The 26584-nt window shown below is 35.5% G+C and overlaps 1 long non-coding RNA gene across 2 annotated transcripts in view; it reads left to right on the top strand.

Moving 5' to 3' along the window:
• The window catches only part of LOC118019072, a 52468-nt gene extending 32216 nt beyond the window's left edge, over window positions 1-20252 (top strand). For both annotated transcript variants that reach the window (XR_004681550.1, XR_004681551.1), the window contains exons 2-3: window positions 10771-10957; window positions 18118-20252. This is a non-coding gene — a long non-coding RNA (uncharacterized LOC118019072). The remainder of the gene's footprint in view (window positions 1-10770; window positions 10958-18117) is intronic.
• Window positions 20253-26584: the final 6332 nt, after the last annotated feature.

The following is a 26584-nucleotide window of genomic DNA, read 5'->3' as shown; positions in this document are numbered from 1 at the left end:
CTTATATTAATCCCCATACATTACATCATTAATTTTAGATGAAGTGTTCCATGATTCATTGTTTGTGCATAACACCCAGTGCTCCATGCAGAATGTGCCCTCCTCAATACCCACCACCAGGCTAACCCATCCTCCCACCCCCCTCCCCTCTAGAACCCTCAGTTTGTTTTTCAGAGTCCATCGTCTCTCATGGTTCGTCTACCCCTCCGATTTCCCCCGCTTCATTCTTCCCCTCCCGCTACCTTCTTCTTCTGTTGAATCTCAGGTCTGTACCTCTGAAACAAATAATGCAATATATGTTAAGAAAAAAAAATAGACCACTGCATTTTCAAGAAGTTTTAGGACTCTTCAAATTACATATAGAGCAATAAATTCAAAGGATTAGATTTGTTTCCACTTCTTTATCTTATGTTTAAGGCTCAAAGACCAAATGGTTTGTCTAGTGTCACGAGGAGAGGAAATGCCAGAGGCTGTCCTCATACACAATGCTTTACTATCTATTTTAGAATTTTTTCTAGACTCAGATTTTTGTATTATCTAATTTAGAATCATTTCTGGGGCGCCTGGGTGGCTCAGTCGGTTGAGCGACTGCCTTCGGCTCAGGTCATGATCCTGGTGTCCTGGGATCGAGTCCCACATCAGGCTCCCTGCTCAGCGGAGGGTCTGCTTCTCCCTCTGACCCTCCCCCCTCTCATGTGCTCTCTCTCTCTCATTCTCTCTGTCAAATAATAAATAAAATCTTAAAAAAAAAAAGATTAAAAAAAAGAATCATTTCTGGATATTTTTTGTTGTTTTGTTAGAATTTAACGTACATCTAAAAATTGTTGCTAAGTTTCTTGTCTTACTACTGCTAACTAAGCAACATTTTGAACAAAACATTTAATAACAAAGGAATGAATCAACCTTTAAGAGATTGTTATTGGTTTCAAATAACAAGGAACTTATAAAAGGCTTAATGGGGTTATCTTGATAACTATGCTTATTAGTTTATTTTCTGTTTTTTTTTTTTTAAGATTTTTATTTATTTATTTGAGACAGAGAGAATGAGAGACAGAGAGCACGAGAGGGAGGAGGGTCAGAGGGAGAAGCAAACTCCCCGCCAAGCAGGGAGCCCGATGCAGGACTCGATCCCGGGACTCCAGGATCATGACCTGAGCCGAAGGCAGTCGCTTAACCAACTGAGCCACCCATGCGCCCAGTTTATTTTCTGTTTTAAGATGCAATTTTATTTTATAGTGATGGGATCATAATAAAGAAAGATGCTCTGAAGGTCAAGTTAAAATAAGTGGGTATTTGGTTCAGATTATAGATTCTACATTGAAAGGACATTTTAAAAAAGTAAAATAGTTTTAGAGATGTAAAATCTAAAAAGTAAGCAAAGGATAGTTTTCCCAAGAGCACTTACACATTCCTTCCATTCCCCACAAACCTTCTCAAAAGGTGCCAAAGAAGAGTGTGGAGAAGCCCTACAAAACACAGATGGCAACGCTAAGGAAGTAAGGATGTCTGTGAAGCTAGCTATTTACCTTGGAAAAGGCTTATTTGAGCTCCTCTTATTTGAGCTGACTGAGATTAATCAAAAAGGAAAATGCAGTAAAACTTTTCTCTCTTTTCTAAGCTCAAAGAAAGAGCATTTTAAGAGAGATTTCCCCACCTTTGCATATGATCAGAAAAGGGCATTGCAGGAGCTTAAGCAAAGTAAATTACTGGCTCTAATATTTTTCAGAATATTTGCGTATCATTAGGTGCTTCCTGTCCATTCTAAAATAGCTTTCCTCTGATCTCAGAGAAGAAGTTACCTGCACTTTCCCAAGGTTTACCTTGGATGCCACTTAAGTGTTTTAAAAACTTTTTATTGTGAAATAATTTTAGATTTATAGACAAGGCACAAAAATAGAGCAAAGAATTCACCTAAGTAAAATGCCAAATGTTAATATTTTACCACATTAGCCTTATCATTCTGTCTCTCTGTCTCTCTGCATGTGTGCATGTCTATATATGTGTGTATGTCATGTTTTTGTCTGAACCAAAGTTCAGTAGTTCAGTAGAGAGTAAGTTCCATTTTTCCCATTATTCTTGCATGCTTCAATATTTCCCAAAAGGCTAGGACATCTTGTATGTAGCCACAGCATAATCATTCAAATCTGAAAATAAACACTGATGCAATACTACCAACAAACTCACAGGCTCCATTCACATTTTACCAATTATCTCAACACACTTCATATAGCAAAAAAAAGTTTTTCTTTTTATCCAGGATCTAGTCCAGGATTATATATTGCAATAGGCCAAATGTCTCTTGGGTTCTTTCAATAGTTCCTTAGCCTTCCCTTATCTTTCATGACATCTAAGATTTTTTTTTAAAGATTTATTTATCTATTCTAGAGAGAGAGAGAGAGATCACACCCAAGAAAGGGGGGGAGGGGAGGGGCAGACGGAGAGGGAGAGAATTCTCAGGCAGCCTCCCTGCTGAGTGCTGAGAACAACCAGGCCCAATGGATCCCAGGACTCTGAGATCACCCCAGAGTCCAGGGCTCAACTGACTGAGCCACCCAGGCACCCCCTCATGACTTCTAATATTTTGAAGAGTACAGGCCAATTCTGTTGTAGAGTGTTCTTCATTTGGGGTTATCTAATATTCCCTCATAATTAATTCAACTTCTGCATTTGAACAGGAATATCACAGAAGTGAGTCTTTGTTTTCTTTACAACATATCAGCATCATGTTGATTCCATTACTGGTGATGTTTGTTACCTTTGATCACTTGGCTGGGGCAGTTTTTGCTAGGATTCTCTGTTACAAAGTTACATTTTTCCATTTGTAATAAATAATTTTGCTATTTGTTTACCTATTTAAATATCTTTGTCCTCAGCAAATTTTTACCCAATCATTTTAGTAGTCATGGATGATTCATTCTTGTCTGAATAAATTATCATTATAATGATCGCAAATGGAGATTTTTCTAATTCTTCTACATTTATTAGTTGTCAATCTAATGTAAGGAAGAGCTTTCCCTTTCCCTTCATTTATATATGTATGTATGCAATCTATCCGTGCATTGATATCAGCATAGATTGCAAATTAGAGGAAAAAATTAGGGGTGAGAATCTGGGAACTTGTGTACTTGACAGGACATTATAATTATAAAAATATCTGGGTTGGACTTCTTGCCCTTTTAGACGTAAAACATATATAATTATTTTACTCTGTCAAACATCAGTTTTAGAAAGAAATACAGTATTTTAGATTGTGTTTAAACTACTCACAAGATAATGGACAATTAAAGAGTTTTCCCTCTCAACCAACAAAATAAAAAAAAGATACATTTTTCTTTTAAACTAGCCAGATCAGGGCGCCTGGGTGGCTGAGTCAGTTGAGCGTCTGCCTTCGGCTCAGGTCATGATCTCAGGGTCCTGGGATTGAGCCCCACAGCGGGCTCCCTGCTCAGCGGAGGGGTCTGCTTCTCCCTCTCCCTCTGCCTGCAGCTCCCCCTGCTTGTGCGTGTGCGCGTGAGTGCTCTCTCTCTCTCTGTCAAATAAAAATAAAATCTTAAAAAAAAATAAACTAGTCAGATCAGTGATGTCCAATAGAAATATAATGTGAGCTGCATATGTAATTTCAAATGTTTTAGTAGTCACGTCAAAAAAAGGAAAAAGAAAAAAGTAAAATTAATTTTAATAATATATTTTATTTAACCTAATAGGTTGAAATGTAATTTCAATATCTAATCAATATAAAAACTATTAATGAGCTATTTTACAATTTTTGATTAAGTCTACAAACTCTCTTTTTGTACACTTACAGAACATCTGAATTCATACCAGCCACATTTCAAGTATTCAATTGCCACATGTGGTCTATGACTACTGCATTGGAGAGCCCAGATTTAGATAATTGAAACCAAAGGATTTTTTAAATCTAGAATATATAGACACTTGTTTCAGTTATCCACTGTACTTTGCATGTGTAGACACAGTGTTATTTAAAAATAGAAAAAGTAGAAAGCATAATAAAGTCATAATCATAATACAATAAAAATTCCACTAAATATATTCACCCTCATAACACTATAAGAATAAAATTAGTAGAAAAATCTGTAACGGAGTAAAATGAATGGAATTGTTTAGTTAAACTCTCTTTTAAATATATGTATTTTATTAATACTTATGTATTATATTAGTTTGTCCAAATCAACATTTTTAAAAATTATTTTATTAGATGGTTCCTATGACTAGAGTTTTACAACTATGAAATAACAGTTTTTAGCATATATATCCCTCTTCTCACACCCTTGATCGAAAAGTACATACACAGACACATACATACATGCATAAGAAAAGCTGTATCTGTTGAACCCTTTTGCCAAGATACACCCCTTCTCATGACTTTAGGATTAAATTATTTATAAATAAAACTGAGTCATTAATTATAGAAGGATCCCACTTACATTTAATTTAGACTAAGATCAGTGGTGTTGGAAGAGCATGCGGGAGAAACTATAGCCACCTATTTCATACTAGGCAGTGTCCTAAATATACTGGTTCACTTATGCATGTAAATCGTTTAATTTTCACAAAATCCTATTATTAGCTATTATTAAAATTACAGTCATTTTACATATGAGGAAAGTAATGCACAAAGAAGTTAAGTAACTGTCTCAAATTTGCACAGTTAATAAATGTTAGATTTGAAATTCAAACAAGTAATCTAAAAATGAGTGGAAAGAAGCCCTGGCCACCTCAGACAGGATGAAGCAAGGGATGAAATTAGATCCATTTACCTTGCACAGAGACAGTATCTTGTAAATGGAAGGAGAGAGTCGGACTTTATGCAGAGATACAAACAACCCTGATAAAATATTTAACCAGTCCATACATTTAACAATTATGTATTTCTCTGTGCTAGATACTGTGCTGGGCATGTGGAGTACGGTGATGCACAGGACATAGAGTTTACAGTTACAGAGAAGCAGGGAAAGAAAACAAATAATTACAATACAACAGGCTTTCCTAGGAATAAACACAAAATCATATAAGAATAGAAAGAAGGGATACTAAACCCAGCCTTGAGCATTAAGGAAGGCTAAGAGTCCTGAAGAACTACTAAGAGTTGAATTGAAGACTTGCAAATATATTTAAAGATAGCCTAGAACCTACAGTGTTACTTTCTTGAGGGTAACATCTCCACCTGGATGACCTAAACACATTTCAACCTCAAAATATGATTAAAGATAACCAGGAAACCCAACCTTAAAATTTCATGTGGAAGAACAAATGAGTGTTAGCAATTGTCGTGTACCTACTCTGTAGCAGATGCTGGTTATGTGCTTTATATGCATTATCTTTACATTTCTTTCTTCTGTATGTGCAATGAAGCTTCGTAGTGTAGGCAACCAGCCCAGGATTAATGTGTCAGAGCTCTCTGACTTCATAGAGTCTGATTCTTCTTTCTCAATTGAACACTGATTCCCTCTTTTCTATAAAAAACTGCCACCTGAGAGAAAATGATTTGTTTACTACTCTGGGGTACTCAAAGAAAGATAAGAGGTTTATGAAATATTCAAACAAGTAACATTTTTGAAATAGTTACTAAAAGTTTCATCATATATAATGGTAATGATATTTTGTATTTGAAGAACAAAGAATTTTCATGGTCTATAAAGCTCTTTCATTTCTCTTATCACATTAGCTAGCATAAGTAATTACAGACAAGGTAACTTAGAGATGAGAATGCAGATATCTAAATAAATCACAAATTTAAAAGCACTTAGGTATATACCAAGCATATCCTTTGATACTTTTGTTCAGATTCAGATTTAGACGCAGATTTTTCAAGGTATCATTCTGTTCTTGTTTAACTCTCTCATGATTTTTATTTACATATTATTTGAAAAATAGATTATTTGTAATTATAAGGAAAATTAAACTTAATTGAAGTTTTTGAAAGTAGCAGTAGATAACTGAAAGATTTATCTTAATAGCTGGCACAATTGTTTCTCAATAATGTAAAACAATTATGTTTTTATATAGGCTAACCCAAAATATTAAATATTGAATATATTTTTATTTAAGCAAGTATTTATGAGAAATCTTAGAGATTTACATTTTGCAATGTGTACCAAGTATTCTCTGAATCTCCTGTTGTGAATGATCATATTATTTTATACATTTATGGAATGAAACTTTGTAAGGATTTTTTGCTGAGCTGATATATATTTCCTGGATTTTCTTCTCTTCTAGGAAGCATTACTCAATTAGACCAACAAATAAAGTAAAACAGCTCAAATAACTTTTCTGTTAAAACTGAATTTATGAAAACAAATGTCAACTTTATAAGATCATAGTAAAGTATCAGTTTTTTATAACCTTAGAATAAAATTAATATGAATACTAAAACATGCAATTTCTCTTTTTTTTTTAAAGATTTTATTTATTTATTTGTGAGAGAGAGAATGAGAGAGAGCACATGAGAGGGGGGAGGGTCAGAGGGAGAAGCAGACTCCCCGCCGAGCAGGGAGCCCGATGCGGGACTTGATCCCGGGACTCCAGGATCATGACCTGAGCCGAAGGCAGTCGCTTAACCAACTGAGCCACCCAGGCGCCCAATTTCTCTGACTTTTTACTATTATTTGCAACATTGACTTATATTACACTTAAAATTTTCAAACAAAAAATTTCTTGGCAGCTAAATATATAAGCCAATTAATAACAAAATTAAAGAAACTCATTGATAATAATACAATAATAGTAGGGGACTTTAACTCCTCATTCACGGCAACAGACAGATCATCTGAGCTGAAGATCAACAAGGAAACAGGGCTTGAATGACACCCTGGACCAGATGGACTTAACAGATATATTCAGAGCATTTCATACACATTCATCTTGAGTGCACATGGAACATTCTCCAGAACAGATCACATACTGGGTCACAAATCAGGTCTCAATTGGTACAAAAAGATTAAGATCATACCATACACATTTTCAGACCAAAATGCTATGAAACTTGAGGTCAACTACAAGAAAAAATTTGGAAGGACCACAAATACATGGAGGTTAAATAACATCCTACTGAAGAATGAATCGGTTAACCAGGAAATTAAAGAAGCATTAAAAAATGCATGGAAGCAAATGAAAATGAAAACACAATAGTGCAAAACCTTTGGGATGGTCCTAAGATGGAAGTATATAGCAATACAGGCCTTCCTCAAGAAATAAGAAAAGTCTCAAATACACAACCTAACATTACACCTAAAGGAGTTGGAAAAAGAACAAAAAATAAAGCCTAAATTCATCAGGAGAAGAGAAATAATAAAGATTAGAGCAGAAATCAATGACATAGAAATAAAAAAAAACAAAAACAAAAACAAAACAGTAGAACAGATCAATGAAAGCAGGAGTGGTTCTTTGAGAGAATTAAGATTGATAAATCCCAGCCAGACTTATTAAGAAGAAAAGAGAAAGGACCCAAATAAATAAAATCGTAAATGAAAGAGGAGAGATCACAACCAATATTGAAGAAATGCAAACAATTAAAATTAAGAAATGTTTGAGGGGCGACTGGGTGGCTCAATCAGTTGGGCATCTGCCTTCGGCTCAGGTCATGGTCCCAGGGTCCCGGGCTCTCTGCTCCGTGGGAAGCCTGCTTCTCCCTCTCCCACTCCCCCAGCTTGTGTTCCCTCTCTCCCCGTCTCTCTCTCTCTGTTAAAATAAATAAATAAAATATAAAAAAAATAAGATGTTTGATAAATGTCTTTTTTAATTTAAATTCTGGTTGGTTAACATACAGTGTAATATTAGTTTTAGGTTTAGACTTTAGTGATTCATCACTTACATACAACACCCAGTGCTCATCACAAGTGCCCTCCTTAGTATCCATCACCCATTTAACCCATCCCCTTGCCCACCTCCCTTTTAGTAACCCTCTGTTCTCTATAGTAAAGAGTCTGTTTTATGGTTTGCCTCTCTTTTTTCCCCCACTGTGTTCATCTGTTTTGTTTCTTAAATTCCACATGTGAGTGAAATCATATGGTATTTGGCTTTCTCTGACTGACTTATTTCGCTTAGCTAATACTCTCCATAATATGTTCCATCCACGTTGCAAATTACAAGATTTCAGTCTTTTTGGTAGCTGAGTTATATTCCACTGTATATGTATATACCACTTCTTCTTTATCCATTCATCAGTCGATGGACATTTGGGCTCTATCATTTGTCTATTGTTCACAATGCTGCTATAAACATTGGGGTGCATATATCCCTTCAATTCAATATTTTTTAACCTTTGTGTAAATATCTCATAGAGTAATTGCTGGATCATAGGGTAGTTCTATACTAACTTTCTGAAAAATCTCCATACTGTTTTCCAGAGTGGCTGTACCAACTTGCATTCCCATCAACGGTGTAAGAAGGTTCCCCTTTCTCTGCATCCTCACCAACACCTGTTGTTTCTTGTGTTGTTGATTTTAGCCATTCTGACTGGTGTGAGGTCGTATCTCATTGTAGTATTTCCCTGATGATGAGTGATGTTGAGCATCTTTTCATGTGTCTGTTAGCCATCTGGATGTCTTCTTTGGAAAAATGTCTATTCCTATCTTCTGCCCATTTTTTAACTGGATTATTCATTTTTGTGGGTGTTGAATTTTATGTTTTCTTAATATATTTTACATACTAACCTTTTATCAGATATGTCATTTGCAAATATCTTCTCCCATTCTGAAGGTTGTCTTTTAGTTTTGTTGATTGTTTCCCTCTCTGTGAAGCTTTTTATTTTGATGAAGTCCCAATAGTTTTTGTTTTTGTTTCCCTTGCCTCAGGAGACATGTCTAGTAAGAAGTTGCTTTGGCTGATGTCAAAAAGGTTACTGCCTGTGTTCTCCTCTAGGATTTTGATGGTTTCCTGTCTTACATTAGGTCTTTCATCCATTTTGAATTTATTTTTGCGTATGGTATAAGAAAGTGGGCGTTTCATTCTTCTGCATGTCACTGTCCAGGTGTCCCAGTACCTTTTATTGAAGAGACTTTTTTCCCATTGGTATTCTTTCCTGCTTTGTTGAAGATTAATTGACCATATAGGTGTGGATTCTCTTCTGGATTTTCTATTCTGTTCCATTGATCTATGTGTCTATTTTTGTGCCAGTATACCATACTGTCTTGATCACTACAACTTTGTAATATAACTTGAAGTCTGGAATTGTGATGCCTCCAACTTTTCTTTTCTTTTTCAAGATTGTTTTGGCTATTTGGGGTTTTTCGTGGCTCCTCTACAAATTTCAGGATTGTTTGCTGGTGGTATTTTGATAGGGATTGCATTAAAGAAGTGGAAAAACATTTCATGATCGTGGATTAGAAGAACAAATATTGTTTAAAAGTGTCTATACTACTCAAAGCAATCTACACATTTAATGATAAATTTCTAATGAGCTTTCATAAGGTGATGATGCAACTGAAAATGATCAAAATTATTAGTCAGGCACTTTATTTTGGCAGGATGCTTAACAGGTTTTGTTAGTTAATTGCTTCACAACTGCCAGTATTGGGGTGATCACCTCTCTTAATTAGGTAAATAGGTCACAATTCATTGCATATCTAGCAGATTTTTTTAAAGCCAGATCCTCCATTTATCAATGAATTTCTTTATGTAGAGAACTTTGGAAAATTCTGCTTAGATCATTAGGAATTGCACTTGCACTCTGTTACACCTTAGTAGGAAAAACAAAAAGAATTTGCCTATTTTCACTTATTCAAGTAGTTTAGGAAACTAAGAAAACTTCCATGTAAGGAGTTTTTCAAAATAAGTTTCAGTTATCTATTGCTGTGTGACAAGCCACTCTAAAATTTCGAGACTAAGTACTAATTAATTATTTCTGATCATTTTGTGTGCTATATGGGCTCATCTGGGTAGTTTTACTCTCCATATGATATAGTTAAAATTACTCATGTGGCTGCCTTCAGCTGGACTTTCTTTGGGCTAGAAGGTCCAAGATGGTTTCTAGTGCTTTAGGGTTTATCCCAATGTGACCACTAAAGATTCAGTAGCCTGGTCTATACTACCTTACAGCTAGATGACTAAGCTCTTAGTAGGAATATTCCAAAAGGACAAGCTCCAAAATGCAAATGCTTATCAATCCTCTGCTTGCATCAATTTCCAAATGCTGCATTAGCCAAATCAAGTCATAGGACCAAGCCTAGGTTCAGTATGGGAGGGGATTGCACAAGGGCTGGTACTGGGAGTTAGACTCATTTAACATTTTACCATGATCTCTTCTGGTCCATGATGATCCACCCCTTCCACATTCAAAATAAATTCATGTCATTTTCAAGGCTCCAAAAGTCTCATCTCTTTATGTCATCAGGCCTAAACGTGAAGTTTAAGAGCCCACATCTGAATAATGCTCAGTGTGATCCCTCACATGCAGTTACTTGGGCTCAGTTGTTGGGTGTAGAGGCCTATAAACTAGAAAAGTAAATTACCAGCCCTTTACACATGGTCCATACAATGGTAACATAGAAGATAATCACACTAGATAGTGTCACTCAGAAAGGAGGAGAGGAAAAAAGACACATAGAAATTTTGAAATCCAGTCAGGCTCATGTAACCAGTTTCCCTACAGGGAATGTTTCTTAATTATACTCAGTTCTTCTCTTTATGAGTGGTTCCCCATTACCCTTGGCTCAGCTTGCTGGGCTCTTCTACCCTCTTTTTCAGTAAAAAAAAAAAAAAAAAAAAAATTGCTTTTGCTTGTAGCTGAGTAGCTTTATCATCCTACAGGGTTATGCAGCAGAGACTGAAGCCTCTTGTCAACAGCTATGGGAGTGAGCGGACAGGGAAGCAGATCTTTTATCTCTAAATGACTGCAGCCCTGGTCAACAGCTTGACTGCAGCCTATGAAAGACCCAAGATTGAACCGTCCTGTTAAGCTTCATCAGAATCTTGACCTCAGAAACTGTGTGAAGTAGTAAGTGCTTGTCACTATAAGTTCCAAGATTTAATTTGTTTTGTACCAATAGCTAACTAACGTATGGACACAAAATACCTTTGCCTTATATTTTATGGAAACAAATTGTGTGAACTCTGTTTTTATATAATATATCCCATTTTAATATAAAATGATGCTTTAGATTTCTCTCCATAAGTTAGATGGATGTCTTAGGAAGATAGCCTTTTTTATCCTTTTTTTTTTTCCTTAGGGGTCCTGTTAAAAACATCTAATTTAATATAATTACAATGGTCTAATATGAAGGACAAAATACCCAGGATTATTTTTAATGAGAAATGTCTTGCCTACATGGATAAGAAACCCAATATTTTTTTCTGGAAAACCAAAATGAAGATATGAAATAGAGAGATAAATCTTCCCAAATTTATTCATAAATCTAAAGTAATTCCAGGTGTGCCTGGGTGGCTCAGTTGGTTAAGCATCTGCCTTCGCCTCAGGTCATGATCCCAGGGTCCTGGGATCAAGTCCCACTTTGGGCTCCCTGCTCAGCAAGGAGCCTGCTTCTCCCTCTCCCTCTCTGCTCCCCCTGCTTGTGCTCTCTGTCAAATAAATAAATAAAATCTAAAAAAGAGAAGTACGTCCAAACAAAATCCTAAATAGGAGGTGGGATAATATAATGCATAAAAGTGCTAGCGCTGGGGATGCCTGGGTGGCTCAGTCAGTTAAGTGTCCAACTCTTGATTTTGACTCAGGTCATGATCTCAGGGTCATGAGATTGAGCCCCACATCAGGCCCCTACACAGTGGGGAGTCTGCTTGAGATTCTATCTCTTCCTCTCCCTCTGCTCTTGCCCCTGCTTCTGTGCACTTTCTCTTTCTTTCCCTTACTCTAAAATAAATAAATATATCTTTAAAAAAAAAAGGGAGTGATGGCTTTAAAACCAAATGGCCTGAGCAAAATACTGACATTTACCAGCTCTGTGATAGCAAATTATTTAACTCCTTGTGTCTCAGTATAGTCACCACTATTGAACTGAATAAATAAAACAATCAAAATGGAGAGTCATCATTTTTATTGTGATGAATCTATCCTAAGAAATATTTTCACATTTTCTTAAAGACATATGTATAGAAGTACTTATTATGCTGCTCAAAATAGCAAAAAATTCAAAACAATTTGAATTTCTATTTTTAGGGCAATTGCTAAAGGGATTAAAAGATCTCTCACATAATGATATACTGTGCAGTCATTACAAAGAATGGGTTTCCTATTATGTATAGTGATATGAAAATTGCCCATCTTACATTGTTAAGTGAAAAAAAGCTTGATGCATATCATTGTGTACACTCTCATCCCATTTATTAAAATAATAATAATAATAACTACATCAAAAGAGCTCTCTCACTCTATGTGTGTGTGTATGTATATATATAGTGAGAGAGGCAAATCTATTTTTGTATGAATCGAGACAAGATATGAAAGATTTCATATACAATGATAACAATGATTACCTTAGGGTTGTATGTTAGGGAGGTAGAAGGAGAGACTTTCACTTTCTGCTTTTTATCAACCAGGATTTTCAGGTATAAGTGACAGAAAACTGAAAAAAAATTCGCTTAAACAATAAAGAAGTTTATTAGCTCATTTAACAGGAAAGCTAGAAAGAAACTAGGCTCCTGGGCTGATTGACTCACTGGCTCAATTATGTTACTGAGGAACCATGTTCTTTCCTATTCTTCTGTCATCTGCAATTCACACCACCCCTCATGATTGTAGAATGATTGCCAATAGCAGAAAGGGCTTTTTTTCAAGGATGGTAGAAATTCTCTCAACGAAGAACAAGGATTCCAACAGTCCTCTTTTTGTGTTTCAAAGCCAAAGTTTGACAACATAATGAATCTTCAGCCAATTACTGACAAGGCTAATGCTTTTGCAGTTCAGCCCATCAGGCTCACCCCTTAAACTCAAGTCAGTTTCATAAGCCACATTAGTGCTATTCAACCAACATGTCTGTGATAGTATTGCTTACTACTGCTATTATTATACGATAAGATGAATTACTTTTTAAACTAAAGTTTAAGAAATATTGCAAATCTTGAAGATAATTTTCCGTATGCTTGACTTTCATCCAATGGTCTGCTAAAATTTTATTTAAATCCAGAGAATAGTTCTAAAATTTCTTAGATTATGATAAAGTGAGTACAATGTGGTAAGAAAAGATATTTATGACAGTTTATCATGAAAGTGAAGATATTTTATAATCTGCTTTGTGTAAAATAGTATTACTTTCATAGTTTATATTTGCTTTAAAAAATAGGGAAAGGTACTAGTATACTATTACTTATAAAAGCATAAGGAAGGGGGTGCCTGGGTGGCTCAGTTGTTAAGCATCTGCCATCGGCTCAGGTCATGATCCTAGAGTCCTGGGATCGAGTCCTGCATCGGGCTCCCTGCATCTGGCTTCCCTGCTTTCCGCGGGGAAGCCTGCTTCTCCCTCTCCTGCTCCCCCTGCTTGTGTTCCCTCCCTTGCTGTGTCTCTCTCTGTCAAATAAATAAATAAAATCTTAAAAAAAAAGAAAAAAGAAAAAAAGCATAAGGAAGGGATATTTTTAATTCTAGAAAATAAAGAGATGTAAGGTAACAAGTTTCTTCTCACCTTATGTAAATCTAAAAGTTCATAGAGGAGCAAAAAACCAAACCAAAACAAAACAAAAACCCAAAACCAAAAACTAAAACAAACAAACGTGATTCAAAGAGAATTTAAAAGTGATATAAAGGGCACCTGGGTGGCTCAGTCGTTAAGCGTCTGCCTTCGGCTCAGGTCATGATCCCAGGGTCCTGGGATCGAGTCCCACATCGGGCTCCCTGCTTGGCGGGAAGCCTGCTTCTCCCTCTCCCACTCCCCCTGCTTGTGTTCCTGCTCTCGCTGTCTCTCTCTGTGTCAAATAAATAAATAAAATCTTTAAAAAAAAAAAAATAAAAGTGATATAAATATCAAATTTTTCAACGCTAATTAAAAAAAAAACACTCTCAATGTAGTTAAGAAATACTATCAATTAGATCTTTTAATATCTAAGAAGTAATTTCTTTTTTTAAAAAATATTTATTTATTTATTTGAATGAGAGAGAGCACATGTGAGCGCATGCTGGGGAGGGAGAAAGAAGGAGGGGGGAGAGAAAGCTTAGCAGACTCTGCACTGAGTGCAGAGCCCAAAGGGAGCTCCATCTCAGGATCCTGAGATTACGACCCAGATAACAACCCAGATCACAACCTGAGATCATGACCCGAGCTGAAACCAAGAGTCAGACGCTTAACTGACTGTGCCACCCAGGTGCCCCACTAAGAGGTAATTTTTAATAACTTACATATCTTTCACTGTGGTTGAGCAGATAATAAATTTCAGGAGTTGAGAAGGTCAAGATTAGTCAGGAGATTTATCATATAGGATATAATGCTAAGCATTTGTTTGAAAATTCATTTGCTGCTTTCTATGGTAAAGTGGCTTTTAATGAATTACCTACCTGTTTTCTATAGCTAAGCCACAGCTCTACTACAAAGATCTACAGTTATGGTAAATTAAAACTGATTTCTCAGCTCTTGGGAGACTATGGAATGCTAATTAATAATATTATGTGGAATGTGAATTAAGGAAACATTTTTAAGTGGTTGTCTCATTTCCGAATAAAAACAAAAGCCATATATGTTACAAAAACCAAATGAATTTTATCAGGTTTATCTCCCCAGTTACCTCTTCTAAAAAACAAAATGATTGTCCCATGATGAAAATTTGCTTTGAATGTGTAATAAGAAATGAAAGAAAACAACAATACTGTCAAGTTCTCATATCTAGTTTTGGTTTTGTTTGAGCATGGTTAAACAGAGAGCATAATTTAGGAAAGCCTGCATTAATAAAATTCCAAATTATTCCTTAAGATAGTAGTTGGTGAATGTGGCAGACACAATCATCTGTTTGCAAATGTTTAGCGGTGTTAGGCAATATGACCTTAATGCATAGAAATCTAATCAGAGGGGCACCTGGGTGGCTCAGTCAGTTAAGCGACTGCCTTCGGCTCAGGTTATGATCCCAGGGTCCTGGAATCGAGCCCCACATTGGGCTCCCTGCTCCACGGGGAGCCTGCTTCTCCCTCTCCCTCTGCCGCTCCCTCTGCGTGTGCTCTCCTGCGCTCTCTCTGTCAAATAAATAAATAAATAAATAAATAAATAAATAAAAGAAATCTAATCAGAATCTACTAAGCATTTGTGGGTAAGACTAGACTAAATTATTCTATATTCTTCACCTGGCTTCTTAAATTGATACTTTGTTAATAGTATTTCACAAATACATTTTCAAATAAGAAAACATCCTCAGCAGGGAGATGTCTCCTTGTAAGGGAACTCTTGAATGGAAGACATCATTAATACTATTTTAACTGCTTCCTTGCTTTCTTCCCCACAGATCTCTTATTTCATAAAGTCCTCCTGAACCTACACCTTCCACCCTCATCTGGTTTACATGCGCCTGCGCTTGCTTCATAAAATGCTGAGAATGTATCTATCACTGGGCTACTAAGTAGATCTAAAAGAATACTTTTCTATATGAGCCTGTGAAGTGACTGCTTCTGAGTTTGGAATGGTAGGATTTTTCTATGAAAATACTCAAAATAGATTTTAAAGTAGAGACTTTTATATATATATATATATATATATACTTTTAAGATTTTATTTATTTATCAGAGAGAGAGAGAGACAGAGGCAGGCAGAGGGAGAAGCAGGCTCCTTGCTCAGCAAGGAGCCCGATGTGGGACTCGATCCCAGGACCCGGGGATCATGACCTGAGCTGAAGGCAGACGCTTAACTGACCGAGCCACCCAGGCGTCCCTTAAAGTAGAGACTTTTAAAAGCAAAATAATTTTCCTACAAATTACATGGCTACTTTGTTTTTGGAGAGGTTGGAAAGTAAAACATTGCATTTCACAGACTTGCTCAAGAGGGTCTAGCTAGATACATTCTCACATGATTTGGACAGTGAAACCTAGGTGTCATGGCAAGCAAAATCATGGACTTTGGAGAGTATAAAGTCATTTGAGGAAAGCCACACTCAGCTTCCCAGCCTTTAGCTATCAGCATTATGTGGATGAGAGGCAGTTTTGGCAACAGGAGCAGCCTGTTTCCTGGATTACAACCTTAGTGATGGGCCATTAAATTTAGGAATCTAGTGGCTGATCCTGACTTCCATTCCTAGCCTGGTCAACAATATTCTAAGCTACAATTCCCTGAATTAGAATTCCTTTCTGCTTGACATACTTTGAAAACGATTTTGCCTCCTTACAAAAGATTTAAACCAGAACTGATACATGCTCCTTGTTATAGTCTTCACTTGCATGTCTTTTCCCCTACTAGACATCAAATACTCTCCACGGATAGAGACGGAACTTGTCTTTGTTCATTCTTTCATTCATTCCTACATTCATTTTTCATACCTACTCTTTATATTTTTATGTTCTGCAATTACATATATGGCACAGAGATGCACAACAAATATCCTCATAACTAATGAATTAGTAAAGTGTCAGGTCAGGAAATATGTAAGGTACTAGAGATATAGAGATGAGACATCCTTAGCAACAATAAAATGATAAATTACATTTATTAAGCACTTACATGTCAGGCTCTGGGTACAGCATTTTATGTGCATTGATTTGATTTTCATTTTTTTGCTTGTTTGGTTTTATATTTGTTTGTTTTCTAATCTTTATAACATTCTTAAGATCTAGATACTAATTATCACTTCCCATTTTACACATAAAGCAACAGCAGATAGAAGAGGTTAAATAACTTGCCCAAAGTTGCATAATATTGAAGTAGGTTAAATTAGAACATAGGCAATCTGATTCAATAATTCTTACTCTTAATATTCTGAGATTTCTAATATAGTTTGCAAACAGATTCATAAACAGATTTATGGTACTACTGATAAATTCTACAACACATCAATTGGCAGGATCAGAAGAGGCTTAGGTCTGAAGAGAAACTTAGGCACTGAGGTACAAAGGATTAGCACAAGTTAGGGATAAGTGGGGTGATAAAGGAGGCTATTTTAGGTGGAAAGAAGTACACATACTCCAAAGAAGCAAAAGAAAAAATGAAAGCATTGCTCAAACAGCATAGCTATTATTATGAGGCTTAGTGAAGAGGGGTGAGAAATAGTTAAAGAGAGGCAAAGAGAGACCGACCACAAAGAGTCACGTATACATTTCTAGGGAATTAAAGGTGTGTGTGTGTGTGTATGTATGTATGTATGTTTTAATGGGGGCCACAGCATTTAAAAACCTTTGAGAATATTTCCATTATAAAGAGATCACTTTGGAGCAATGTGGACAATTTAGAAATCATTGTGTGGGGTGAGATTGGAATTGGGAATTACAGCAACTCAAGTAGAAGCAATTCTCATTTTTGGGCTCCCAGAATTGAACACAAGGACTAGCACCTAATATGAGAACAATACATATTCACCAACTCAAATTGAGCCTAAATAACCTGGGGGTCAGAGAAGTTTAATCATTTGTCAAAATTTACACCACTTATTGGTGGTAGAACTGGGATAAGAATTTAATCCAGTGCTTTCTTTTACTTTAAACAGAATCAGGGAAAAATTAATTGCATAGATACCATTTGAAATATGAAAACTTTTGCTACGTGTGTCTAAAAATACACTTGAAAAATACACACAGGTGTAAAGTTATGGTTAAACTTCATTTCTTGTCTTTCATTCTTGTGTGCTTATTTTTCTAAGTTCATGATCTCAAATACTCAAGTTTCTACTTTCCCGGTGATCTCTGAAGTCACTTCCTTTGATAGATACTCCTCTCATTCCCAAGTTTCCCAGGTTTCTTCTAATGCCTAAAGGGAAAAAGGAGTGAAACAGGAAAAGAAATCTGGGCTGGGAAAAATTACCACCACAACCATTAGCTATTAAAACATGTCATTAGAAACTTAACGTAAAACCTATGAATTATTGAATCAGATTGCCTAGGTTTAAATCCAACCTACCCCAATACTGTGTAACCTAATGTAAAGCCTAATGTAAAAATATACATCATTTTCCTCTTAGAAAGACTAAGAAGCAACTCTTTGTTATTGTGTTGTGGTTATAGTTTCTTTTCTTTCCTTTTCGCAGTTACTGTTTCACCCTAGACTGTGTTCTCTCATGAGGTCCAGCCAATTGACAATTCTGTGGACTTAATCTACATGTTCAAGGACACTGCAAAGGTTAAGTAAATTCTATCTCTGATACCATGATCACCAAATTGTAAATGCTAGCAACCTTAGGTTTTGACAATTTGGGGCCCTTTTACTTTTGAATAGAGGTTCTATAACCACTGTGAAGTATCAAATTTGACAATTTGGGGCCCTTTTACTTTTGAATAGAGGTTCTATAACCACTGTGAAGAGTATTGCTATTACACCTTAGCAATGGGCTATGAAAATCTATGGCATAAGATTTGCCAAAACAGGTTTTATGAGGACTTGGTTTGTTCTAGAAGTAGAATTGGCCTAAGTATACTCTGGCATGTGAAAGATACACACACACACACACACACACACACACACTTTTACTTGAAATTAAATATACAATAAGTTTTAATTCAGTTTCCTTGTTTTCAAAGACAAATCTAAGGCAATGTGTTTGGAAAGGAAATTTTATAATTTAGCCAAAAATATCTAAGCATGCCATTTAGCCCTTTTGGTCTTTAGAACACCTCCTTGAAGGGATTGTCTTTGCTTAGATAACTTATAATCATTTTATACTTTCTCTTCTATTGAATGATTTAGAAATGACAAAACTAAAATTGAAAAGGAGTCAAAGCACTTGTTGTAATTGAGCATCAGAGGCACAAGCCTAGGGTACAACTGCATAACAGTGAATGTTCTTTTGCAGTTAACACCTGGGTTTTTCTATTTATAGGAAGATATCACAAGTTTAAACACAAAGGAAAATGACTCACAAATCCAATAAAATTTGGAATGCACGACTACCAGCAATATCAGGGGATTTTACCCGATATTTGCCAACAAATCAATAACATGATTAAATCCTTCTGTATTGTGGGCAATCAAATGCTTACTAACAGGTACTACTGCCTAAATTAATATAATCCCAGAAGTGCTCTGTGTCAAACCTAATAGCACCGAAGCTTAAAATTCACATGTGATAAGCTGGAGGATATTTCTTAATAATGCTTTAAATCAAATGAAATTATGTGAAGATTCTGAATTAAATGCTTCCACACTGAGTGGGCTCCATTTAAACTGCTCTTGTCTCTAGATGGCATGTTTCCTGCTGTCCATATTTCTTTATGTGCTCTACTCAAAGAAAGTAGGAAGCATTTAAGAACATAATGTTATTTTTTTCACTAAAACTATGACTGCATCTTGCAACTGTTTGTTATAAAGATTGCATTGACATGGCTCTCAGCATTCACACTTTCAGCCTCAGATCAAAAGTTATTACTTCTCCAGAGCCTACCCAGACTCGCAAGGAAAATCAGTGGCTTTCTCCTTTGTTTCTAACCTCTGTTTTATACAATTTATCACATTATTTTGTAATAGCCCTAGAGGGTAGCATAAGGATCTGGCATATGTTATTGAGTAAATGCAAAAGCCATATCAAGTAAGCAATAGAGTGTATGAACAAAATCTGCCATATAGTTTAATGGTAGTATGGGTTTTTCATTAAATATAACTTAACTTTGAAGATCAAGGTTTGACATGAAAGATAGTACAAACAAAAGCTATGCTGTAATTGTGTTTATGTTGACACAACCAGATTTTATCAATATGCTAACACTGTATTCTGCTTACTAGGGGGATTGCTAATACAGTTAACATAAAAGTTTCGAACAGCTATAACCTACCAGGCACTGTATTAGGTGTGAGCTAGGGTTAGAGGAATAAGACAAAGTAGTTGACCTTAAGAAAATACCAACTGAGTGAAAGAGGCTTTTTATTCTCAGAAATCTTTGAACTTATTAGAAATATATTCTATGCATGTCATTTATTTATTATTTCTATTGAATAATACTGATACTGAAAAAAAATAATGTGACATTAAAAAAACCTGTTTTTCCTCCTTAGAGAAGGAACTACAATTCTTTGGCCAACTTGACTCAAATTTAAGAATATGGACTAAAAATCTTTATTTAAGAAGTGCCAATGTATGTGACATTTTAGTGCACAGGCTAGTCATGTTTGAGAGAGAGAGAACAGAGCTAAGTCAGGGAAAGAAGGAAGAGGATGAAGAGAAGGAAAAGGAAAAGGAAAAGAAGAAAATAAAGTAGAGTTAAGTTAGAAAAAGGAAAGTAATAGGAATAGGATTAAAGGAAGTTGGAAATAGAAATAAAAGGAAAGAAAAAGGGAGTGAGGAAAACAAAAGAAAAATAGTGGAGAGGGAAAGTCTAACATACACAAAGGAAGCAAATGCAGATACAAAAGCAAGAGGAAACCAAAAGCAACAGCTAAAATAGTTGAAGGATTTCTAAGTTCTAGGATTTCTGAGGATTGAGCAAAAGGGGAGCATGTGTGTGATATAAGCAGAGAACAATTACATTGTGTAAAAGCTTTTCAGAATTATTTAACTCTTTAAATTATGTGGATGCATAACTTGGATTAAAATAAAACCTTAAATTAAGATCCTTCCTTGACCCTTAACTTTTCCATTTACCAACCCTTTCTTTGCTCTCTTTCATGGTAATATCCCTTAAAATAGTTAAAAGCACTTTTACCTCACCCTCCATTCTTCTCTCAAACCACCACAGTGAATTTTTAGTATCTACTACTCTACTGAATTGACTCTTGTCAAATTCAATGATGATCTGCATTTTGCCAGAGCCAATGGTTCATTGTAATTATCTTATCTGACTTGTCAATAGCATTTGACACAATTGATCGTTGGCTCCATTCTTAAAATATTTCTTCTAAGTCCACTGCGACATAACATTTGACTGTTTTTGTTGTTACTTTTTTTTCCCTTCTCTCTGCTTCCCTGGTGGCTCCTTTGAAATCTCCTTTGTCACTTTTACTCCTTTGACAGATTTCTTAGTGCTAAAGGACTCCTGTTTTTGGCCATTAGCCTCCTGTCTTTTCTCTTTCTAGGTTTTCTTCCAAGATGATCTTTTCAGTTGCACGACTTAAGTATTGGCATATGCTAATGACACTAAAGTTTATATTTCTAGACCTCTTGGTTCTAGACTATTATGTTCCATTGGTTATACAACATTTCCACTCTGTTTAGTAGACGTATATAAGCTAACAAGGCCAAAACAGAACTAATAATTCTCATCTTTTCTCAATCTGTTCTTACTTGAATTCACTCTTCCCCAATTTTCTCCATCCCAGCCAGGTATTGGCATAGTTATCTACTCTATTGCTCAGTGCAAAATATGAGTCATATTTCCTCATACTTCACACCTATTCCTCTGGATAGCCTGTTATATCTCTTCTGCCAAAATATATTCCAAATCCAAACATTTGTCACCATTTCTTTTTCCATTTCTCACTGCATTTCCATAATACTCTTGTCTAAGATTGTGAAATAGCCTCCTAACTAGAATTCTTTACTTCATTCTGGCTTAGTTTATCCTCCACATAGAAACCAGAAGTATCTTTCTAAAATGTAAATCAGATCATGCCATTTCACGCATAGAAGCTTCCAATGGATTTCCATTGAAATCAAACTTATATTCATTTACCTAGTTTATGTATTTCTGTATAATTTGGCCCCAACCTGGCTCTCCAAACTCATTCTTACTTTTTATTTACTATGTTCATTTCATATTGGCTGTCTTAGTTTGTTTGGGATGCTATTACAGAATACAGTAGACTGGGTGACTTGTCTACCCAGTCTGTCTTGACAACAGAAATTTATTTCTCATGTTTCTGGAGGTTGAGAAACCCAAGATGAAGGTGCTGGCAGGTTTGGTGGCCCCACTTTCTTGTTCATAGATGGCTGTCTTCTCTTTGTATCCTCACATGGCAGACAGGGCAAGGGACCTCCCTCAGATCTCGTTTATAAGAGCACTAATCCCATTCATAAAGGCTCTATCTTCATGCCCTTATCACCTCTCAAATGCTCCACCTTCAAAGACCATCACACTGGGGATTAGAGTTAAATACATGGATTTTGGGGGAGGACACAATCATTCAGTCTATAGCATTAGCTTTTTTTATACCCCTCCAACCTTCAAACTGATTTCTGTTTCTGTGCCATGGCTGTTTATTCTGCTTTGAAATTTTTCCAGCAGATATTTACATGTCTTTCCATCTCTTAATTCAAGTCTCAATAAATGTCACTTCCTCAGAGAATTCCATGAGCACTCAAGCTAGAACAAATCTCTCTCTCTCCTCCTTGCCTACACTATGTTCTCTATAACACTAATTCATTTCCCCCCCAGAAGCAAAGCATCTGATTTCTTATATATGTTTTTCAATATATTTTTCATATTATATCATATTATTCTTTATATTTTTTTTAAAAACACTTTCTCCTCCCATTAGGATATAAGCTGCTCCTTCCATATATTAGTATCTAAAACAGTATCTGGCACAAATAGATGTTCTAAAAAATGCTATTTAGTGGGTAAGTGAATATGTTGTTTTAATTCTACTACATGAAGGGTGAATTCAAAAGTCCTTAAGATCGTTTGAAAGGGGGTGCCTGGATGGCTCAGTCGTTAAGCGTCTGCCTTCAGCTCGGGTCATGATCCCACTGTCCTGGGATCGAGCCCCGCATCAGGCTCTCTGCTCAGCTGGAGGCCTACTTATCCCTCTCCCACTCCCCCTGCTTGTGTTCCCTCTCTCGCTGTCTCTCTGTCAAATAAATAAATAAAATCTTAAAAAAAAAAAAAAAAGATGGCTTGAAAAATTGTATAAGTCTCCCAATGCATCTACTTTCAGTCCCCCTTACGTATCCTGAACTCTCACAATTCCAAACCACTTGTAGGCGTTTGAAGTAGCATATTGACTTATTCATAGCTCTTTACATTTTACGTAGTTATTCCCTTTACCTAAGTTTCTTTTCCCTTCACTTCATGAAAAATTCCAATCTACATCCACAAAAGGCATTTCCTCCTTCCTTACCCTATCGCTAGATTTAGTCTTTCTCTCTTTGCACTGTCTTAGCATGCTACATATTCCTAGTATCCAAAATTTATTACATTGTTTTGTCACTTTTTGCTCCATTTGCTTTATAATTTTTTAGATTGTGAAATCTTGGAGGATGGGAACTTTTATCTTATTTATATTTGTATACCTAGTACTTATAATGGCACGTGACATAATATATAATTCAGATATGATTGAGTCTCGAGAGAGACGGTTTTCACTGAATCTATACCAACACTGAAACAGAATTCAACATATTTTTGAGTTACTAAATGGAAATTATGATTTCCATAATGCTAGTGAACCATTTAGACTTTACTGAGATTAAGTGAGAAGGTAGAGGTTACATCATATAGTATGTATCAGTTTTTCTCCAAAAATCTTCAGTAGCCATCTCTTCCCAGAGTAACTTCTTGATTAACCATTTCTTTCTTGACCTTTTCCCTACTCTGTCTCCAAACCTTACTGTCTTCAACCTACTTTGCTACTGATATCTCTCTTATTTTTTTCAATAACAAACAATTTAGCTCTAACTTTGTTTCTTTACTGTTATATCCTAATATCCACTATGCCACCTCAGCAATAAAAATAATTCATATCTCTTAAAATCTATGTATTTTAAATAAAAAGCAGAATGCCCTTATCATAAGAATTTTCTTCTTTAAAAATATTTTTTCCCTCCATTTCTAATAGATAATAACAGTGTTTGTTTAAAGTATGAATGATTATATATTCATTTTGTGTGTTGTCCTTATTAGATACTTTAGCTGTCAGGTCTATTTGATCTTCTAGTGTTAATGGCTGCTGCCAGCTAGATGCATCCTTAGTGAATATTTGTATTTGTTGGGATATAGACTACTTTATGAAAAAAAAAAAAAAATAACAGTGGCTTAAATGAGAACTAGCTTTCCCTCTCAGGTAATGAAATGCAAATAGAGGCTAAAGGCTGCTTTGGCAGATATGTTCCATGACATTTTCTAGGGACTTAGCATTTACTATGTTGTGGCTTTGTGATAGAAAATTGCCTTTATTTTATATGGTCCCAAATGTATCATCATCACACTCGCATTCCAGGCAATGGATTGGAAGAAAGAATGGAATAAGAAACGCATACCCCTTCCCTTACATGGTAAAATTTAGAGTTGCTTACATTACCTTTGCAAACATAACATTGGCCAGGATGTGATCATCACTCTACACTTAGCTACAAGAAAGGCTCGGAGATATAGAGTTTATTTTAGTCAGCCATTGGTCTAGTTATTGTATACTTTAAAATGGTGAAGATAGTAAAAGTTAAGTGTGTTTTGCCACAATACAAAAATTGAAGAAAAAAAATCTTTGCCTAAGACCAAGTCACAAAGATTTTATTTTGTTTTTTCTTCTAGGAATTGTACAGTTTTTGGTTTTACATTTAAGTCTGTGATACATTTTGAGTTATTTTTTTCATGTGATGACATATATGGGGCACTTTTTTGGGTTTATGGATAGTTAATTGATCCAGCATCATTTGCTAAAATGCCTATATTGTTTTTACATACAGATTTTATTTTAGTTTTTTGGTTCAATTAAACATAACAATCTTTTAAAAACAATTCTCTATTAAAATATATGAATGGCTATATTTTTCTATATATGGTCATGTTTTTAAAAAATTCTGTACAAGTATGGTCATTTTTTTTTGTATTTTTTCGAAAGGACAGAGTATTATATACCGACATGCTTATAGTTGTTATCTCTAGATTGTGGGGTTGTAGATGATTTTTATTTTCTTCTTTTTGCTTATGTTAATATATTTGCTTTCTAAAAAAGGGCATGGATAATTGAGAAATAACAAATTTTAGTAAAATATTAAAAATATGTTTTGACTAGGGGTGCCTGGGTGGATCAGTTGGTTAAGTGTCTGACTTTTGGTTTCAGCTCAGGTCATGATCTCATGGGTCATGAGATTGAGCCCCACCTCTGGCTCCATACTTAGTAGGGAGTCTGCTTGAAGAATCTCTCCCTATGGACCTCCCCCCACGCTCTGTCTCTCTCAAATAAAATAAAAAGTATGTTTTGACTATATGTGCACATTCATAGAATAAAATTAAAAACAGAAAAAGTAAATAAAAAATTAGAGAGTCTTGTACTATGACAGAGAAGGGAAGATTGGACACTGGCTGGTGATAATTGATATGTTTTGCCACTCTCTCCTTCAAAATATATTCATCCTGAGAGAGAAATGGCCAAAAATTATGAACAGTTTATAGAATATAAAAATGGCCCTCAGACATAGAAAGAGATGTTCAATTTTATTCATAATAAGAAACATTAAAATTTAAACAAATGAAGTGATGCCAGTGAACATGGTGGAGTAGGTAGGTATCTCCAGAGGCATAGCTTTCCACACAAAAGAAATATGAGTGAAAGCTGTCAGAATCAATATTAACAGAATTCTAGAAAAATAAGCAAAGGTCTATAGCAACTAAGCAAATACTGAATCAAGAAAGAGACAATGAAAAAAGAGCAGAAGAACTTGGTGTCATGTTTACTTCTCTATGCACCACCTCTCTCCTTGGCTCCACTGTGATTTTAAAGATGACAGTTCATGTTCCCAATATAGAATCCTGCTTCCTGATTCCAGAAAGAGCATGGCAGACCTTGTTCTCAAAGGACTGCATTTCTCTGTCTGATCTGAGAGTTACCTGAGAAACTGATGCAAAATACTGGTCTTTGTTTTTCCTAACTAGAACTTCCTCATGACAGAAAAGTGATTACACAGATGACATTTCTTAAAAACACTGAAAAGGAAATAAACAACCTGCTTCCCTCTGAGGCAAAAGAGAAAAACTGGAAAGAGGTTTTTTTTTTGAGAATTAGGGCATTGAGATTTTCTGTGTATATGGGGTGATTTAGAAAGCCATGCACATGCCCATAGCAGGAATCATGCTCAAAAAAGACCTTGAGAAGAACTTAAGCTTTCATCTATGCCTGATCTTTAGCCTCTGCAAAAACAAGAAGTGAAGGCTAAAGCATAGTTGTAAACAGCCTAGCTAAACATTAAAGAAGACCCCAGCATAGAACCAGTTTGCAAAGACCAGAAGAGGTTTTTTTTTTTTTTTTTTTCTCCAGGTATTTAAGAAAAATCTGTTAAAACCATAGCTAAACCAAAACTAAAGGATCAGAGATCTCAGAGACCACACATAATAAAGAATATAACCTTTACAAAAATAGTATAGAAAAGTCACTACACAAAGAGCTATAACCCACACAATCAAGAGAAACAAGTCACAAGAAGGAAGAGAAAATGGTTTCCAGGGTTATTACATTATAATATTTCAAAATGTTCAGTTTTCAACAAAAAAAAAATCATGAAACATGCAAAGAACAAGAAAGTATGGCCCAATCACAGAAGAATTTAGTAGAAAACGTCCCTGAGAGAGCAGAGACACTAAACTTACTAGATAAAGTCAAAGAACTAAAGGAACCATGGACGAAGAACTGAA

The sequence above is a fragment of the Mirounga leonina genome, unplaced genomic scaffold (genome assembly GCF_011800145.1).
Source record: "Mirounga leonina isolate KUSES-001 unplaced genomic scaffold, KU_Mleo_1.0 Mir_173, whole genome shotgun sequence".
NCBI lineage: Eukaryota > Metazoa > Chordata > Mammalia > Carnivora > Phocidae > Mirounga > Mirounga leonina.
Note: the sequence above shows the minus strand (reverse complement) of the source record. Positions and strands in the feature narration are given on the sequence as shown.